Below are 19526 nucleotides of genomic sequence, written 5' to 3' on the forward strand. Positions count from 1 at the left end.
TGGAGTCATCATTGTGTTCTACAGTTTTTTTATTTACTAAATGTCTACTGTAGTGTAAGCACATGACGTGCCATAGTGCCATTACATGATGTGGCAATAGTTGTAGCCATGTGCCCAAAGGTGTTGGCTCAACTTGGAAAGTGGTGGGGACATCAATATGGCATATTGCCAGTGTTAGCTATTTTTGCATTATTTTTTTTATAAAGTGGTCGGGACAAGTTAGGTTAATCCCAATAGTGGTCCCCATCATCCACATCTAAATTACACCCATGCATGTGCCATGTGCCTCTGCTGCCTGCCTTACTCACCCCGTCCTGCAGTCCCTTGGTGTTCTTGGAGGAGCCTGGACCTGTCAGTGTTTATATAAGGGTAGGCAGTGAGCTCAGCTGAAGAGGCCATGCTGTATATGGACATGGGTTCACCCTCTAGGAAAAAAAGGGATGCAATGATTGTCTCAAACAGTGGCGCTATTTTTATCCCAAGGTTAATTGGAGCAGCAGGTTTGTGTTGGTTGAATTGTTTGGGCGGTTATTTTTATTGACTCTCATCCCTTGTTAATTGTATTAGGCTACTGAGTTGGGCTGACTGAAAGGCTTGTTTGGCTTGGAAACGCTTCAAGTTGTTTGATGCTGCATTTAATATAGTCAAGGGCATTCGCCAAAATAGCTTCAGCTAGTTCCAGCTATTTTATGAAGTGTTTTTTTTGTTAAAGCTGAGGACAATAAAATATTTCCCATATAAGCCTATATACTGTTTATGTTTCTTGTTTTTTATTCCTTTCATGATGTTCTAGATACCAAAGATAAATCAATGGAAAGGAGTTTGTTGCCCCTGACGTGGAGAAGCTTTGAAATGTTCCTGGTAGCAAACTTAAACTGAAGGACACAGATTTATAACCTTATACCCTGTAAACATTCATGAAATTCTTAAAACAGCTTTTTTTGTGTTCACATTTATAACGGCTGTAGCCTATTTAATATGGCAGTTGTTCACTGGTAGTAGCTACTCCCTTTGGACTTGTATATCATCCATTGTGTAGCCCTCTGGAAATAGTACATAGCCATCCTAGAGAAAAAAATCAAGAACTACTTTAATGTCCTTGACCTTAGATAGCTCCTTTGAACAGCTGTGAATAGCTGTCATCATGTTTGTGTGCATAGTCACAGCTCCCGACATTTCATCCGAGCGCTCAAACGGTCATAGTTTCTCCATCTTCATCAGAAGGATGCTGGTAAGTTATGTGCTAATGATTTATTATGTATTAGATTTAATACAATGAAAGCTCCCTTATCTATGACCATATAGCTTCATTTTCTATAAGAATTTTTCTTTTCTTCCCAAACATTTCTTTATTAAGATTTTCTTAAACATAAAAAAACAACAACCCCAAACCCCAGGCACAAGTAGCCCCTTAATGTGCGCCGTACCTCCTGAGGCACGCTGTAATAGACATTGAAATGTAACTACCATAGCAATACAATACTATGACACAACACAAGCCCTTTAGTAATGCACCACGACTTGGTCATTACCATACTGGTAACAATGAATTTATAAACCCGCGCCTTAAGGGGTTAAGTAAATTAATTTTCTATGAGAATGAATTATCTTTCTGGTACTGTAGTTGTAAAAGTCATGAATTATCATTCAGGTAGCTGTGAGATGTAATTGGGATGCATTGGGATCACATGACTTGAAATGTGATACTTTTTCCATATTTTATGAAATACAGTCATTATATTAATACTATATGTTGATTGTTTATCAAATTTAAGAAATCAGCAAAACCACAAACACACACAAAAGCTGTCTTGATACCATTCATGAACAAGTAGTGCTACAAAGAAGAAGTCTGTCGCTTGAGGACTCAACAACTGTCTTCACACAGCGGAGGACATTTTTACACCCTGACAGCTGACAATGTATTGTTGCTTGACACAATAGCTTCTCATCTCCAGCCTCCCCACCATCCATCGCTCAAAGGCAGACCCACGGGAAAACCATATGTTGAGTCTGACAAGTGGTTTGAGCCTTAAATGTGTAGGTATAATTAAATAGCATTTAGGCCTATTCATTTGCAATGATGTTGAATCATGGTGAAATTAACAAAGTTTTTAGCCTGTGGACAACTTGCTGTGTGGTAAAAATCCTTATTGTAATGTTTTTGATTCAGTTATTTTTTAAATGTCAAAATAGGCCTACCCCAAGTATTTATAACTAATTATGAAATCATGTAGCATTAGGTAGAATGTACTTCATTCAACATGAATAAAACATGTATTACTTTGTAGATGATTTTACTCCTGACAAAGGTCAACATTGGCGTGAGGTGTTTAGACAGAGTCTGGACATAGGACATCAATCAACTTCACAGGGCTGCTGAGAAGCCACAGACAAGTCAAAGGTCTTCCAGAGGAGATGCCGACAAAAATAGTGTCCACGGGCCTTGTTTTATTTTACCTGGACAAGGCACTTTAACAATACTGACAGTCGTCAAAAGAGATTGAATAGGTAGAGTACTAATTGTATAATAATATACAATGGATAGGATGCCTTTTATTGTCACTTTTTAAACATACAATGTATTTACATAGTGCAATAAGATTGAAAGTAACTCACGTCTGTGCAGACATACAAGGGTAGGTATACATTACAGGAAAATATTTACCAAAAAGTATACATACAGGGGAATACATACATTTATATATATTTACATCATTGGCTATAGAAACATACTATAAATAAGTACTAGGCTGTAACTACATCAAAACGAGTGCAGGTCTATACAGATCTGAGTCAAAGAGGGGTAAGAGACACAAGCAAAATGACTATGACAAATGGAAGATGAATTATTCTCAACAGACACATTTTCTGTGTGTTTTGGTATAAAGAGTACATAACAGCAAATTAGATTTTCAGTAGGAGTACATTAGCGCAATCAGTATATATTGGCTGTATGTAATCAAACACTATATACAGTGTAAACAAATGTGGACAAATGCTTTCCCTTTTGTTATCTTCCCCATGTGCTGTTACAAAACTCCCTTGAAATGTGATGCAAGGAGACCTACAGGGTATAGGGTGTATAGGGTGGTGATGCAGGCTAACCACCACTGATGATTGATGGGCACTTCAAGCACTGACAAGTCAAGTCAAGGTCAAGTCAAGTCAAGTCAAGTCAAGTCAAGTCAAGCAGAGGTGTCAAAAGTAAAAGTAAAAGTAAAAAAAGAAACACAGTTTCCTTCCAACACACTTATCTGAGTAACCAGTGGACCCATGTAGGCCTACTTGTCTTACGATTAGCTAACTCTGCAATGGTTGAATCATGTTTGTGGTGGATACTTATTAGGTTTTCAGTGTTTTTCAGTAACAACACAGTCTATCTATTTCATAATGTACAAAGGAGTAAATGGTGTAACAGCTATGTAATGCCATCTGCTAGTATTGTAATTACATCACAAAAGTAGGCCTACTTTTACTTTTACTTTTGACGCCTCTGAAGTCAAGTCAGCTTTCATTGTCACTTTCTTCCTATGCACAAGTCATACATGGAAAATGAAATTACGTTTTCTCTCTATAGCATGCCAAGACATACACAGGACTGACATTTTACAGACTGACAAAAAGTGCTAGACAGGACAGGTAACAGTGATGGACTGGTAACTAAGTGATTAATAATAAATACAATACAAATGAACATTTAACATTGAACATTTAACATGTAGACAAGACAGAAAGATAAGATAAAATAGAATGTAGGCATTGCAATAATAAGACAATAATAACAGTGACAGTAGCAATAGTAACAGTAATAATAATAGTAGTTATATATAAATGTAGTAGATTTGGAGCAGTATTGTTAGCAGCATGTTGTATTGTCTTATTGTTCAAGTGAGGTAGTGCGGGAGGGTGCAAGGTCACATAGTTCAAGGGAAAGAGTAGTATGTGTGTGTGTGTGTGTGTGTGTGTGTGTGTGTGTGTGTGTGTGTGTGTGTGTGTGTGTGTGTGTGTGTGTGTGTGTGTGTGTGCGCGCGCGCGCGTGCGTGCGTGCATGCGTGTGTGTGTGTGCGCACGCAGGCTAGTGCCGGTCCAGTCCAATAGCAGAATACAAAAAGTCAAGGCTGTGCTGTACTACACACAGTGCAGTCCAGACGATATGTATACCATACAGCAAGAATAAGAATCTTGGGTCTCCAGTACCCAACGTGATGTCATTCACTACTTTATGGGGGAAGAATAACTGCCACTTTTTCATGGAATATTTTATTTTGTGTTATCAAAGTAAAATACAAGGGATAATAGTTAAATTGTGTACTACTAACAAGAAAGGTGTGAAAATCTTAATAAATCTTAACCACCACCTTTAAGATGCCAAGACACTCTTAGAATTTGGACATAGTGCCAACGTAAACCATCTTGAGCTTTCCTCATCGTACAGGAAGATGACACATTTCCAACCCAACCAAATGATGAAGACAAAGTCACGAGCATTGCATGCATTGAATGTTTAGTCATTCTAAAGGCCAGATGGGTTATATGATAATGGCCATATCTGGACTGGCCATAAGGCATACAGGGCATTAGACTGTTGTTGATTTTGGCCTGGCCCTCACCTCAATGTAGTGGTATCAGTCCTCATGTCGCTACAGCTGACCTCTTATTATATCCATTATACAGGTATATTGAATATATATTCAAAAACAGCTCGTAATGAATGACTAAACATTGTCTTGCTCAGTGCCTGGTGGACTGGTCTTGGCAGAAAATGCCCGACCTAGTTCCAGCCCAGCCCTGATAATGGGACACTTAGGATATCACCGGCCTACACAGGCCTAATTTAATGAGCAAGTGGCAAGCAGCAAGTTGAACTCTTAAGACATGGCCCCTGTTACAAATTTGCTGTTACTGAATGGAAATGACCAAGTTGTAATGCTATATTACTAAAGACCCTGTGCAATATAGTGCTCTTTTAGTCTTTTCAATAATCAATCCCCTGGCAGAGATCAATGTGCGATATAGGCCCTGTACCATTATCACTCACACAGGTACAATCCTGGTTCAAAATATTACTCTGATCTCTGTCCTCATGCTTCTCTAGCGTTCTAATGAATGACACTGCTTTTCTGTTAGATTGTTTGGTTTAAACTTAAACATAGGCTACTCAAACACAGCAGTAACCCACATTTACATATCTAAAAGAGATTCATAATTTTCACATTGTCACATTTCAGTGAACAGAGCGCTTTTTTGTGATAACAGCATAATTTGTTGAAGCACACATTATATCATGGCAAGCTGATATCAATTACAAGGAATCTTTTTTTCCAGAAATAATCCGCCCTCAAGACACCTTCATGGCGGCATTGTAAAGATGCTTTCGGCGAGTCCTTGGTCTCTCAGGAGATTGTCGTGTGATCCCCATCTCGACAGATGTGTCACTTGAAAGCCATGCCGTGCCCATGCCATCTGCATCCACCGCCTATGGGCCGTGGGCTATGGACTGGGAGTTTATTCTTGTCCCCCATGCGCTCTGAACCCAAGGCCAGACGGGACAGTGAGAACAGATGTATACCGATGTATGGCCTCCCGTTTCCCAACAAATGTAACTCGAGCACATAATGCTGTTTAAGGGAAGGACCAAGAATATGCCAATGCCAATACTCTGTCTAAAGCTAAATATAAACAGCCTCAAGGATGATACAACACGTGGCATTGTCCATGTCCGTGTCCATTGTCCAAACAGGCAGTTGCATCTTTGAGACGACTCTTTGTTTATTATCATCATTCATGTTTTCAATATCATGTACACTTATCTACAGAAGTCTTTTACACTTTTGGTTAAGTCTACCACCGAAAACATTTTCTCCAGCCTTCCACCCTATGTTAATGGAATACGTAAAGAGAAAAAGTAAAGAGAAACTGACATAATTGTATCAAAGTCAATTAAAGTTGACCCAGGACAGTGTCTGTGGCTCAATAAAGATGTGTTTTAGTAGAGTTTTAGTACCTGTGTTAATATGTGTTTATGTGTTTACTGTATGTGTTAATATGTGTTTATGTGTTAGTGTGTGTGTGTGTGTGTGTGTGTGTGTGTGTGTGTGTGTGTGTGTGTGTGTGTGTGTGTGTGTGTGTGTGTGTGTGTGTGTGTGTGTGTGTATGCGTGCGTGCGTGCGTGTGTCTGTGTGTGTGCGTGTCTGTGTTTACATTCCAGTTCCTGACCTCCTGACCTTGGAAACCCTACCCTGTCACTGTCTTCTTGACCATAGATAAAGGAGTGGGCCTAGTCTAGACAAACTGCTATGGCCTGACACCCGGGGAAAAGCTGTAAAAATGCCAGTGGTGACTGTTTAGACTTTAGAAACATGGTGTGTCTGCTGCCAAGATGCAAATTTAAGACCACAGCTGCCAGCCCAGGTAATTCGTCCCCGCTCCAGTGGCCTTGGCATTGACATTGACTGTGCAGCCTATGTCATTTACCTACTGTACATTTACTAATAAAAAGGTCATGAAAAGTCTGTGGTTTTGTAATTCAATGCGCTTGAGAATTACACGTAACACAATCAAGTGCTATTGGGTTATATAAGTTGAGGTGGTACACACAAGCCTGGAGTGTGTTTTCTGACCATGAAGCCTCTACCATAGATTGTACTAAGGCACTAACTTTGACAGTTGTTTGAGGAAAAACTTCAAAGCTCCGCCTTATCAATCAACATTGACAACACATTCAACACATTGGTTTTCTGAGAAACCAACACTTGAGCTGACTTCCAAATTGTGCTTCGAAAATGTGAATTCATGGCCCTACCGTGGCACAAATGGTAAGGCACTCGTTTGCTATACGGCTGACCCGGTTTCGATTCCCGGCCCAGGTCCTTTCCTGACCCTCTCCCCCCGTCTCTCTCTCCCACCTTCACTGTCCTATCAAACAAAGGCAAGAAGCCCAAAAAATATGAAAATGAAAGAAAATGTGAATTCAGTACATCCTAATCACTCATAGTAGAATGGAGAAAAATTCAACCCATTAGATTAACATGAATTTGCTTTTGAAGCAATATGCTGCTTCAACATACAGTATATCAGTATTTTTTATTTTTTGTAATTTTTTGTTTAATCATTTGGGTCTCTGTGCACCAATAAGCACCTCAATCGCTGAAAATTACTTCTGTGACAGTGAGTGGGTCATTCTGAAAGGTTAAAGAAGGCATACAACAGGCCAGATCTTCATTAAAGGCCTACAACTGTGATGTTATGTAAAGAGCTTGGTGAACTAATAGTTAATGTTCTGTACTTATACTAATTTATTGAAAAAGAATGTTTCAATAATCCATCCCCTTTGATGTTTGATAGTTAATGAAACATTTCTAATAAGCTAACTCTGCCTACGTTCTTGAAAATGTTGGTCAAAACAAAACGGCCAATACAGTTTTCTTTTCTCTCACCTACAGAATTACTTAAACTTAGAAAATGTGTTTTCATCTGAACTTTAAAGCGACAGTACAGTACATGGCGCAACGAGTTGGCAGCTTTAACAGATGTCCCCTTACAAGCATCTATGGGCTGTATTGACAGGGATATGGCAAGACCACAGACAGAGAGTAACTGGGTGAACTTATCATTTAAGATATGGTTTGAAATGGTTAAACGCCATCAGCTCCAGAGGGAAGTATAACTACTCAGCTGGCCTGCTTATGATCCTGACTATAAACCATCACTGTATGATTTCAGATACAAACAATGGTATCATGGTATCACATCTCTATGTACAATAGTTAAAGATGGAAAACTCCATAGTTTTGAACATCTATGTAAGGTCCATGGTATGAGGAGGCAGGATTTTTACAGGTACTCGCAAATGTCTGATTAGTTCTGTTAAGAGGTTAGGGACTCTGAACAGAAAGAGTGGTTTAAGGTTGTTCAATTATTTGTTGGAGTGTACATGTGAAGCAACGCTGGGAAAAAGAACTGGACATTGTAATAACAGAGGACATCTGGACGAATGCTTGGAAAATACTGTCAACTACTACAAACTCATTGGGTTGGAGAGACTTTTGCTGGAAGAACCTGATCCGCTTTTTTATAACCCCTAAGCAAAAGGGCAAACAAACAGACACTCAGCTGGGCTGCTGGAGACAATGTGGAGAAAACATGGTGGATCATGCTCATATATTTTGGTTGTGCCCCTCCATTCAGACTTACTGGATGGAGGTGACAGAAGTTATTGATAAGGTGTTGGGTTATAGTGTGGATATGACATTTCTTTTTCTGTATTTAGGTCATTTTCCTGAGGAATTAGACAAAGATGATGAGTACCTCTTAAAAATTATGATGGCAGCAGGGAAAAAGGCAGTTACCAAATATTGGCTTCAGAAAGATACACCTACGCTGGGCACTTTTGTTGGCATTGTAAAACATTTACTTCTTCTTGACCAGATTACCTATTCCTTACGGCTGCAAAAAGAAATTGGAGAAAGAAAGTGGATAAAATGGCCGTTTACATAAATGACAGAACTAACAACATAGGTTAATTAGACTATTGTACTGTATTATCAATACTACTGTATCAGTGTCACATTTTATTGATTGTAATATGCACTTATTCTCCTGACCTCCACATTATTTTTTCTTTTTGTTTGTTTTTGTATTTGTCTTGCCTCTATAAAAAATACCATAAATAAAAAGTATTACAAAAAATTGTTAATTCCTTTGCTTGGGGCCCCAGGCGACCCAAGAAACGCCTCTGGATGAGCTATATCAAAAGCTTTCAAATGTAATCCCACTGCATATTAGACAGTGTTCATTCATTTCGGTCTGGCCAGAGCCACATGCTGTACTGTAACGCCTGTGATCCTCCATCTCTCTTGCTCTTGGCAGCTTCCCAGGTTCTCTTCACTGAGCTATGACACAGCATGTGCACCTGCCTTAACCACATTGTCAAACTATAAGCCAAGATGTTTGGAGAATGTGACTATCAAAACAGGTGCTGACAGTGTGGTGTAACACAGTCCAACAACATCCTGCCAAAGACATTTAGCTGACATCGATAAATCATGGTCGTAATTAATGCTGAATAGAAACACAGCATTACATAAATTCTGGTCAAGATGCGCCGTGCTATTAGCCTACTTTACTACCATGGAGTGATATAGGTATGTACTGTAGCATTGTAATGGTGATGATGAAGCAGTAGAGGATCATTTCAACCACTGATTTCGAACTGCCACTAACAGTTGAGTTGCTACCGCTACTGGGTTATTCAGATATACTATTATTATAATAAAAATAAATTAAGATAGTTCTGAAAATACTACTGACAGATCTAGGCCTACAGAATGGAATGAGTGCTATAACAAATATCAACAGCAATCTCAACAGTAGAATAAATAATAATTTCTCTTCAATGTTACAACCATTGAGGAGAGTGTGGATGAAGGGTGTAGACTAGGAATACATGTATAAATATTACTATTCAATAATGTACAATGGGTTCAATTGAAATACAATCCTCTGCTAATTTGTGTGCCTCGTGGAAATAAGTTCAATACGTAGAAAACTCCCAATTATGTGCAAGGAATACCTCAGTTGCCTTTATTGTCAGGTGCATACGTATATGCATACAGTATGAGTTAGTGGCGGTCAGCAGTAGTACCTCAGGGCAGCGCAACCACATATCGTATGGATTTTGTTTTTATTTTTGGTTGGTTTGTTCTTGGTGGACTATCTAAGAAGTACATTCATTGCAGCATATCAACCACCAATGACTAATTCATTTATGGGCATTAAATGTTGTTACTCCAAAAAAAACAGCCTTTCATCCATATATTTTGTGACTTGCCATTCCTATTGCACAATACATCTCTTTTGTTTATTAATTCAAAAGACGTATTATATATACTGAATGTATATACAGTGCAAGAGTCTCCAGTTTCTTCTGTATGTTCCATAAGTACACTTGGGAAATACTGGTGGCATTTCGATTCTGAATATTAACTAAATCAATGGGCTACTTCAAAAGTGTCTCTACATACTAACTCTCCACTGTAGACTTGTATGCCTCGAAAATCAAAGTCAAAGTTAATTTAATCATACCAGAAGGGAAAGTCAAGTGGTCAAGGTGCGTATAGTACAGATAGCTACAGATGAGTACAGACGAGTACAGACGATGTAGACAAGACTTAACACAAATAAATCAAAGACAGATAAGTTTAAGTACACACACACACACATACACACACACACACACACACACACACACACACACACACACACACACACACACACACACACACACACACACACACACACACATACACACACACACACTATAAAGACAGAAAGTCACTATGCAAAGCTGGGCACACCTCTCTGGAAACACAACCACCTCTCAGTAATGGTGTCAACAATAATCGATTATGGCACTTGCCAAATCGATTATTGAATTGCCCTGCCCGGCATTGCGATGTTGTTCAGTATCTGACTGCTTGTATTGCCTCATAACTAATGAAATATTTGCCTTGCTTTAAGTAGAAAATGTAATGTATTGCAATGCATCGTAGAATCTGATTGAATTGATTCGAATCGAACCGTTACCTCCAGAATCGTAATCGAATCGAATTGTGAGGGCAGTGCCAATGCGCGCCACTACCTCTCAGCTCACAGTTAGACAGGAAACCCTGTGCCCACAACCCACCACAGATTTACAGTCTGACTAGAGCACGGATGGCATCTCATTCCCCACGGATACGATAACAACTTTATTGTCAGGTGGTCAGGGCTGAAATGCTTTTTGCATCCCTCTGAGGTTTATTTTAAGCAGGGACCTATGCAAGAAAGACAAATGCCACATTGTAATCCCACGGCACTTTACACGAAATGTTCTGGGAATAATGGAGCAAAACATCAATGAAGGGTGGCTACCGGCTGATGACGCTGCACTGTCGGAGGTGCGTCAGGCCAAAACGGCATACAGGTAGCCCTTGCCTGTGCTTCCATTACATGTTACACAAACACATTTCATGCATGAATTTAAACCCTCTTCTCTACAACCTACATAAAACCCCAACCCACATGCATGCATGTACGGTATACACACTGCCATGCATTGATGTGTGTATGCAATCTGAGTGCACACATGCACACACCAAGACGGGGTCATCCCTATGTTCCCCGGGTCCTATGTTCCCCGCAACTGGGGAACTTAGGAGCCTTTTTTCAAAATAGGGTTCTATGTTCCCCGCGTTTCCAAATAGAGTGCTGCCGCATGGCAAAGCGCAGATTGTTAGGTTAGGTTTAGGGATAGTTTTTGTCAGGGCACAAATTTACAACTCAGAAACATTGCATGACAGGTTAGGTTTAGGGATGGTTTTGGGAAGGGCACAATTTGAAAACTCGGAAACATTGAATCACTGACGGGTTAAGTTTAGGGATGGTTTAGAGAAGGGTTAGATTCAATGTGGGGAACATACAGGTAGAACCCTTTTTTAGAAAAAGGGCCCCAAGTTCCCCGGTCCCATACAAAGACCGGGAACATAGGATTCGGGTAATATAGGACCCGGGGAACATAGGTACGCTCCCCACTAAGACAAGGCCATGCGTGCAAATAGGTGGGTTGATTGAAAGGGCCCAGATTTTTACAAGGGCCCACATAGGACTAACAAATACCTGGAGTGTCTAGGGGGGCAGACTTATTTTGTGTCATGGGGGGGGCTCCAATTTCTAATACATACATTCTCTCTCTCTCTCTCTCTCTCTCTCTCTCTCTCTCTCTCTCTCTCTCTCTCTCTCTCTCTCTCTCTGTCTGTCTCTCTCTCTCACTACCCCGCAGGGTGTCCCCTGTAATTTGAACTATGTCCTCTGGCCTCCTCAGCTGTGTGGCTGTGTGTGTAGCTGGCATTCCTCTTTCCACACACATGGTGGCAGCATCCCCACAAATGATGGCATGCGACTATTACATGCCCGTTAGCCTAACACAGCTGTTCCCAAACTTTTTTCCAGGGTGTGTGCGCCGGGTGTGTGCGCACCCCAGTTTGGGAAACCCTGGTCTAACATACTGTAAGGTAGTCTATGTATCAACATGTGTGTTGCCGTTACACATACGTAGTAGGCTAATGTATTAACAGTGTACAGGACGTCAATTGCAGGGAACCCCCTCCTCTGCTCCCATTGCTTCATAGCAATCAATGCAACTCCACTCAAATTAAAAACAAAAAAAAACTTCCCCTCTATTTTTATTTTCAATTAATCATTCTCTGACTATGTGTTGGGTTACATGTGATCTGTTAGTAATATACAGTGTATGTACATGGGTTAAAACACAAAGACACATGGCGCTAGCAAGAAGGCCACACATATACACTTCGCAGGGGTTTGTGTTTCAAGCAGCCAAGGTTAGATTAAAGCCTAACAGCACCCTGCGGTCAACACAAACAGAAGCCAGTGTCCACATCTCCAAAAATACAAGAGTGGATGAAGAGGAGAATGTGGAGACATCACAGCTGACCGCACTAAGACATCCTTATTACCTAAGAAGTTGGTAATAAGGTTCACACTAAGTGGCGATAATGTGACCTCGTCTTCGGAGTCTGGGAGTCGTAACACGACACGAGCAGCGTGTACGGTAGCCAGAGAGGGCGGCAAAGGCTGAGTGAGAACAATTAGCAGCCTTCAGTCACATTAGCAGATGCCTCAGCAGGTCTGAGAGAGACGGCCTCTCAAGACATCGCCATATCCACTTTCAACCACTTCTCTGGCATCACAGGCTGAGGACGAAGGTTAAACTAAAGTTCAGCACTCTCACCCTTTAAAACAACAGAGGTTAAAGAAACACAGGCACGCATTACAGATGGACAGGCACTCTCTCTCTCTCTCACACACACGCTCTTACACTCACTCACGCTCGCGCACACGAACGCACGCACACACACACACACACACACACACACACACACACGCTACCTCCCTTTCTGAGTCTATTTAAAGCAACACTGGACAGTTCACTTCTTCTTGGTATTGGAATGGGCTCTCATAGAGATCAGTAGAAACAGTTGGACTGTACCTCTGAACTTGCTTAGTGCAGTGCACTTCCAGCCCTTAGAGGCAAATCCAGAAGCTTGAAAAGATCACAACGTGATGCTTTAAATCAAGTCCTGCAATTGACAGGCATTGAACATCTAGTCATACGGAAGTTGATGGGACACATTCTCCCATTCTCATACTGTTGATATATAAAAATATACCTATAATAAAAATATACCTATAGGCTATGTGAAAATATATAGGCCTACAGTAGGCTATACAGATAGGTAATTGAATGCAATAGAAATAGAAAGAAATTGTCATATTTTATTTTTATTTGGACTATACATTAGACTATAGATCATTTTTATCCCGTGAACAGGACTGAAATTACCTAAATAATAATGGTGCATATAATCCCAAACCTGTTATATAATTAGCCAACAAGAAAGACAGTAAATGTCAAGAAAGACACTAAATTCTTCACTCACAGGACTACTACTGCAAATCACAAGGCTGTTAAGTAACATCTTTGTTAATTTGTGTGGATTGGAAAATGAATTGATTAAATGGATTGCACTGGTTTAGGAAGCAGTGTCAGAGTTACTGCTATCCTATATTGTCTAATTCGCAATTTGAAAATGAATTATATTCAACTGTAGTGTAGGAAGGCAAGGACTTTGTGCCCTTTTTACTTATAAATGGTCTCGGTCTGCCACCTACTGGAAAATTGAGGAAATGATTTTAATAAATATGTCTCCACAAACAGTTTCTACATTTCTGCTGCTATCATTATTATAAGGTGTAATAGACCTGCAACAAGGTCTTAACTATACGTTACAATTCTTCAAGGCACTACTGTTAGTGCTAATCTACTTTAAAAAAATAAAGCATATATAAATATATAAATAAACACATGCATACATATACTGTATATATATATATATATATATATATATATATATATATATATATATATATATATATATATTGTACATACATATATTAGGGGTGTAAATCACAGCCTCCATGACGATACGATTCAATATTGATATCTTATTATCCGATGCGAAGCGATTCGATTATTTTGGATACTTAAGAATGCCCCAGGATACGCAACAATACCATTCCATTCGACTTTTTTTCCAATTACTTTTCCACTTCTATTATGTTATGGAGCTAGGGCATTGGGCAGGGGCCAGCGATTCGATTATTTTCTACACTTAAGAATGCCCCACGATACGATGCGATTCGATTCAATCATCAGATTATATTGCAATATATCGATACATTTCGATTATTATTTACACCCCTAATACATATATCCGTGATTGTCATATTAAAGGCATGATCAACAATAAACAAATAAACAATAAACAAGGAGTATACTTACTGGGCAAGTATTTGAACCCCCCTTCTTCACATCCATTGAGCAACCTATAACATAACAGACAAAATTTCATGTACCTGTATTACTAACACCCCAAATCACAAACAATTTGCCAACAGTTTAATGGAGCATTTTAGCTATTCTAGAGCTCATGAGACTACAACAGGTGATGATCAGTTGAGCATGAAATAAGCATGAAATTCTAATGGGCTGCTACTGTATATTGCATGCCCAGCTCCTACGCTAGGCAGTATTCCAACAATACTTTTCCAGTGCTGGTTACTAACTGTAGCCTTTGTGTGCTGTAGGTATGCCTGCTCAATTTATTGGGGAGGGGGGGGGGCGGGGGTGGGGGGGGGCGGGGGTGGGGTGGGGGGTGGAGGGAGAAATATCAAAAAATTGCAGAACTGTGACAAGATGTGGTAATGCAAAGTTTGTCTACTATGTCAAGTAACTTTTTCAAATTTGTTAATAGTGCTCTCCACTGTTGGCAGATATGTTATGCTGATTTTTTATATACTTGGGAAATACTGCTGCCATCTCAATTCTGAATATTAAATAAATCAATGGGCTACTTCAAAAGTGTCTCTACATATACTAACTCTCCACTGTAGAAGTGTATGCCTCAAAAATCAAAGTCAAAGTTAATTTAATCATATCAGAAGGGAAAGTCAAGTGGTCAAGGTGCGAATATAGTACAGACAACTACAGATGAGTACAGACGAGGTAGACAAGACTTTAAATAAATAAATTAAAGACAGACCAATATAAGTACACACACACATACACACACACACACACACACACACACACACACACACACACACACACACACACACACACACACACACACACACACACACACACACACACACACACACACACACACACCTCAGAAAGTCACTATGCAGAGCTGGGCACACCTCTCTGGAAACACAACCACCTCTCAGCTAGGGGTGTAAATAATACTCGAAATGTATCGATATATCACGATATAATCCGACGATTAAATCGAATCGCATCGTATCTTGGGGCATTCTTAAGTATCGAAAATAATCGAATCGCTGGCCCCTGCCCAATGCCCTATAATGACATATCCAGGGGTGCTGTGCTACAGTGTGCTAACACCGGACCATATAGAGCAGGGGTGCTCAACTGGCGGACCCAGGTCCGGATGCGGACCCAAACGCAATGTCATCCGGACCAAGACAAAATCCCTTTGTATATAATATGTATAAATTATACATGAGATTTCCATGCGATCTATAGGTGTATTTCTGCGAAGCCAGTCTTATGACAAATAAAAGTATCATCACTATGACAACTCAGTGAGTGAGCAAGAGGCCAGTGCGGCCAGCGAGTGAGTCTATTTTCTGCATCGGTCAGTAGCGACTTTTTTGGACCCTGGAAACATACGAAATTTGGCGAGTGGACCTTTTCAGTTTCTAGTTGAGCACCCCTGATATAGAGGCTCATTTCCCATGGGGACCCAGGTTCCAATCTGGCCTGGCCCCTAGCCTGTCCCCTGGGTCATTTCCCAACCCTAACCCATCTCTCTGTACCGCTCATTTCCTGTCTCCACTTCACTGTCACTATCAAACAAAGGCACAAAAACTCATCAAAAATATATTTTAAACCAGTGTCATTGCTGTGGCATGGCTATTGCTGTGGCATCACTGTGTCATCCCTGTAAAGCATGTTCATGTATTTTGGAAATGTAGGGAATAAAAACATTTTTGGAAAGCAGCACACCATTTGACATTGTATTCAAATTCAATTTAAAAATGTTATCTATACTGTATCTTTTTGGTACTGATTCAGATAGTACACTAGACACCATCTCCAAAAAAGGAACCAATCTACACCTACACCACCTACAATTAATGTGTTTAGAATGGCAATGGATGACAAAATGCCACTGGAACTCCATACTCATAGTACTTGACAGGTAAAGGGGAGATTTTTGTGCAAACATTAGCACCCTTGATTATCATCTGACCTCCTTTATTACTCACTATGACCTCCCACATGACTGAATAAACAAATGAACAAAAATATTTTCTAAAAATAGTCTGACATATGCTTGTACATATACAGTAGTTCACATATCTTTATATGCAGTATTACATGTATACAGTATGTCTGCAACCTATGTGAAAATGTGCCAGTACTTGTTAACGTATGTGAAGTAAATATTTGAATCATCCATACATTATTATTGGCACTACTTATCTGCCATTTGTACTACATATATCTTGATATATAAGTTCAATAAATGTCTGTATGTATATATGAGCACTGATATATGCGCTGATGTATCATCTTGTAAAATACATTGCATTTCTGTATGAAAACCATTAAACCAATTAATCCAGAGCACTGTGAAAACTTTGTGATGCATGCTGCATAGTAACACACGCAACAACGTCATACATACATTATTTGTTGCTTAGATTATCACTAATTGAAGTAAGGTGGATACAGGTGCACATTGGTTTAATGTATCACCTCAAAAGCTATCCTCAAGCAAGGGTGTCACTATCTGAAACAAGCACAAAACATGGATAGCAATCATAGATAACATACTAACAAGGATGTCTTTCATAACTGCAAAAAAAAAAAAAACTCAACCCACTCTCCCTTCACTGTCAGCCTCTAGCCAGCCAGGCCACTGACAACGCTCCCCCCCCTCATCCCCACCACCATATCTGCGACTGAACATTCCACCTGCACTACTACATCTGTGACTGAACTTTCAACCTGCACTAACTCAAAACATACACATGCACACACACACACACACACACACACACACACACACACACACACACACACACACACACACACACACACACACACACACACCCACACACACACACACACACACACACACAAGCACACTGCACTTTCTGCACTAAATCCAAACATACACACACTGACACACAACTCATACTCACACACATACACACACACACACACACACACACATACACATACACAGGTACACACACACAGACGCACACCGCACTTTCTACCTGCACTAAACACACACACACACACACACACACACACACATACACACACACACACACACACACACACACACACACACACACACACACACACACACACACACACACACACACACACACACACACACACACACACACACACACACACACACAAAACACATACAAACACACACACACACACACACACATACTGCTGCTGGTGTATTTAATAAAAACCTTTTTTAATTATTTATTTCTTCAAATGCTACTATTACTATGTCAGAACGCTATAAAGGACTTTTAGAAAAAGAACAACAAAATACCTCCTCTTAATGTATGTTCTCTACAAGTCTTCTGTTGTCCAGTCTTGCACTTTAAATGTCTGTATGAGCAATGTCTACGTCCATACTGTCTATGTCCATGTATGAGTACTGTCTATGTCTATACTGTCTATGTCCTTACCTAGATTAGTCTATGTCTGCATGGGAGAGCAAGAAACGCAATTTCAAATTCTTTGTATGACCAGTGCATGTAAAGAAATTGACAATAAACTTGACTTGACTTGACTTGACTTGAAATCATTTTAACCTATTAAAGCTTAAGAGAACAGTTTACACTGGCTTTGCTGGAAGATGTAGACCGTACTGTCTATCGTACTGTCATGAATGTGAAGTAGGCATTGTTTGTTTTTTTGTTTGTTCTTTTTTGCTTTCAGCATGCTTTTTAAAAAACGTATCATCATTTCTAGTGCCGACCAAAGGAGGGCGCCAGTAAGCCATCTTTATTTACCATAGTCCCTGGCTGCTATTACAGGACGGTAAACGTGCATCTCAGATATTTTTTTGCCGAATCAAATGAGAGGACAGGAACTGATAAGCCAAGTGTGCTACTCCATCTGAATCTGATTGCAAGTTTTCAAAAGTAAAAAGTGAAGATAACATACAAAAACGTGAAAAATATGGCAATAAAGATATCTATGATGCAACAATAGTAAATGATAAAAATGTGAAATTATATTTTCCAGGCAGCAAAGTAGTCAACATGTAGCCTACAGTTTATTTTTAGTATTTTTCACCTTCCCACAGTTGATGAATACAGATAATCCCTGCCATGAATTCTCAGTTATCACAGATGTCACCATGGCTTTTGGTCTAACTGCATGAACACGCGAATGCAAATGCCTGTGTTGTCCAATGAATCATATTTCTAGAAGCACAACAGCAATACTTGTTTGCTTGTTTGTTTGCTTCGTTAAACAAATTCAACTGCTAAAGACATTGAAGAGTTGCTTGCTATAGTTATGTTGCAAGTCAGTAACCAGTTTATGTAATTGTTAAAAGCTAATTGGTGCAAGATTAAGCTACATGGTGCAAGTTTGTATAACTTAAACATTTTACTGATATGTAGAAACAGTACATCAAAGACCATCTTCCTTTTATCTTGGAAGCAGGTATTCCTAAAAGAGACATTCTGCAACTGCAACATAGTCTTCCAAAGATACAGTGGTCCCTGTGAGAAACATAGCTCTTACATACCTGACACCAGGGCAGGCATCAATGCTGCTGTCCTCTGTCTCCTCTGTGAGGAGAGGGAGGATGACAGTCATCTGGTCAGTCATGGACTGATCTGCATGCTGTGATTATGCTGCACCCACATGGCGATGGGATGACCAACATGATGAGGCTTGATGTTATGGCACCTGCCAGATAAAGGGTTAGTCCATTTGTACACATGCCTGACATATCCCTTTATATCACCTTAATACATATACTGAGTGACACGGACAATACTGATGCAATATATGATGCCGGTAATACAATAGAACGATGTCGATGTACTGTATGTACTGTAAATGGGAATTCATTAAGATAATATTATGGTAATATTAAGATATTAATCATGGGTCTTAAAGGGGTCATAAACTCTCAAATGGATTTCTCCATCCAACTGATACAAGATTCAAGATTGGAGTCACTGATTTTACTGGGATAAAAAGTCACAGTCCCCCCTATGGAACAAGAAAGAAAGAAATACATCAAATGTTAGCATAATATAACTGCATGTACAGCAAAAAAGATTATGAAACAGGAAACACACATTTGGCTTTTAGCACA

The sequence above is a fragment of the Engraulis encrasicolus genome, chromosome 14 (assembly GCF_034702125.1).
Source record: "Engraulis encrasicolus isolate BLACKSEA-1 chromosome 14, IST_EnEncr_1.0, whole genome shotgun sequence".
In the NCBI taxonomy this organism is placed as follows: domain Eukaryota; kingdom Metazoa; phylum Chordata; class Actinopteri; order Clupeiformes; family Engraulidae; genus Engraulis; species Engraulis encrasicolus.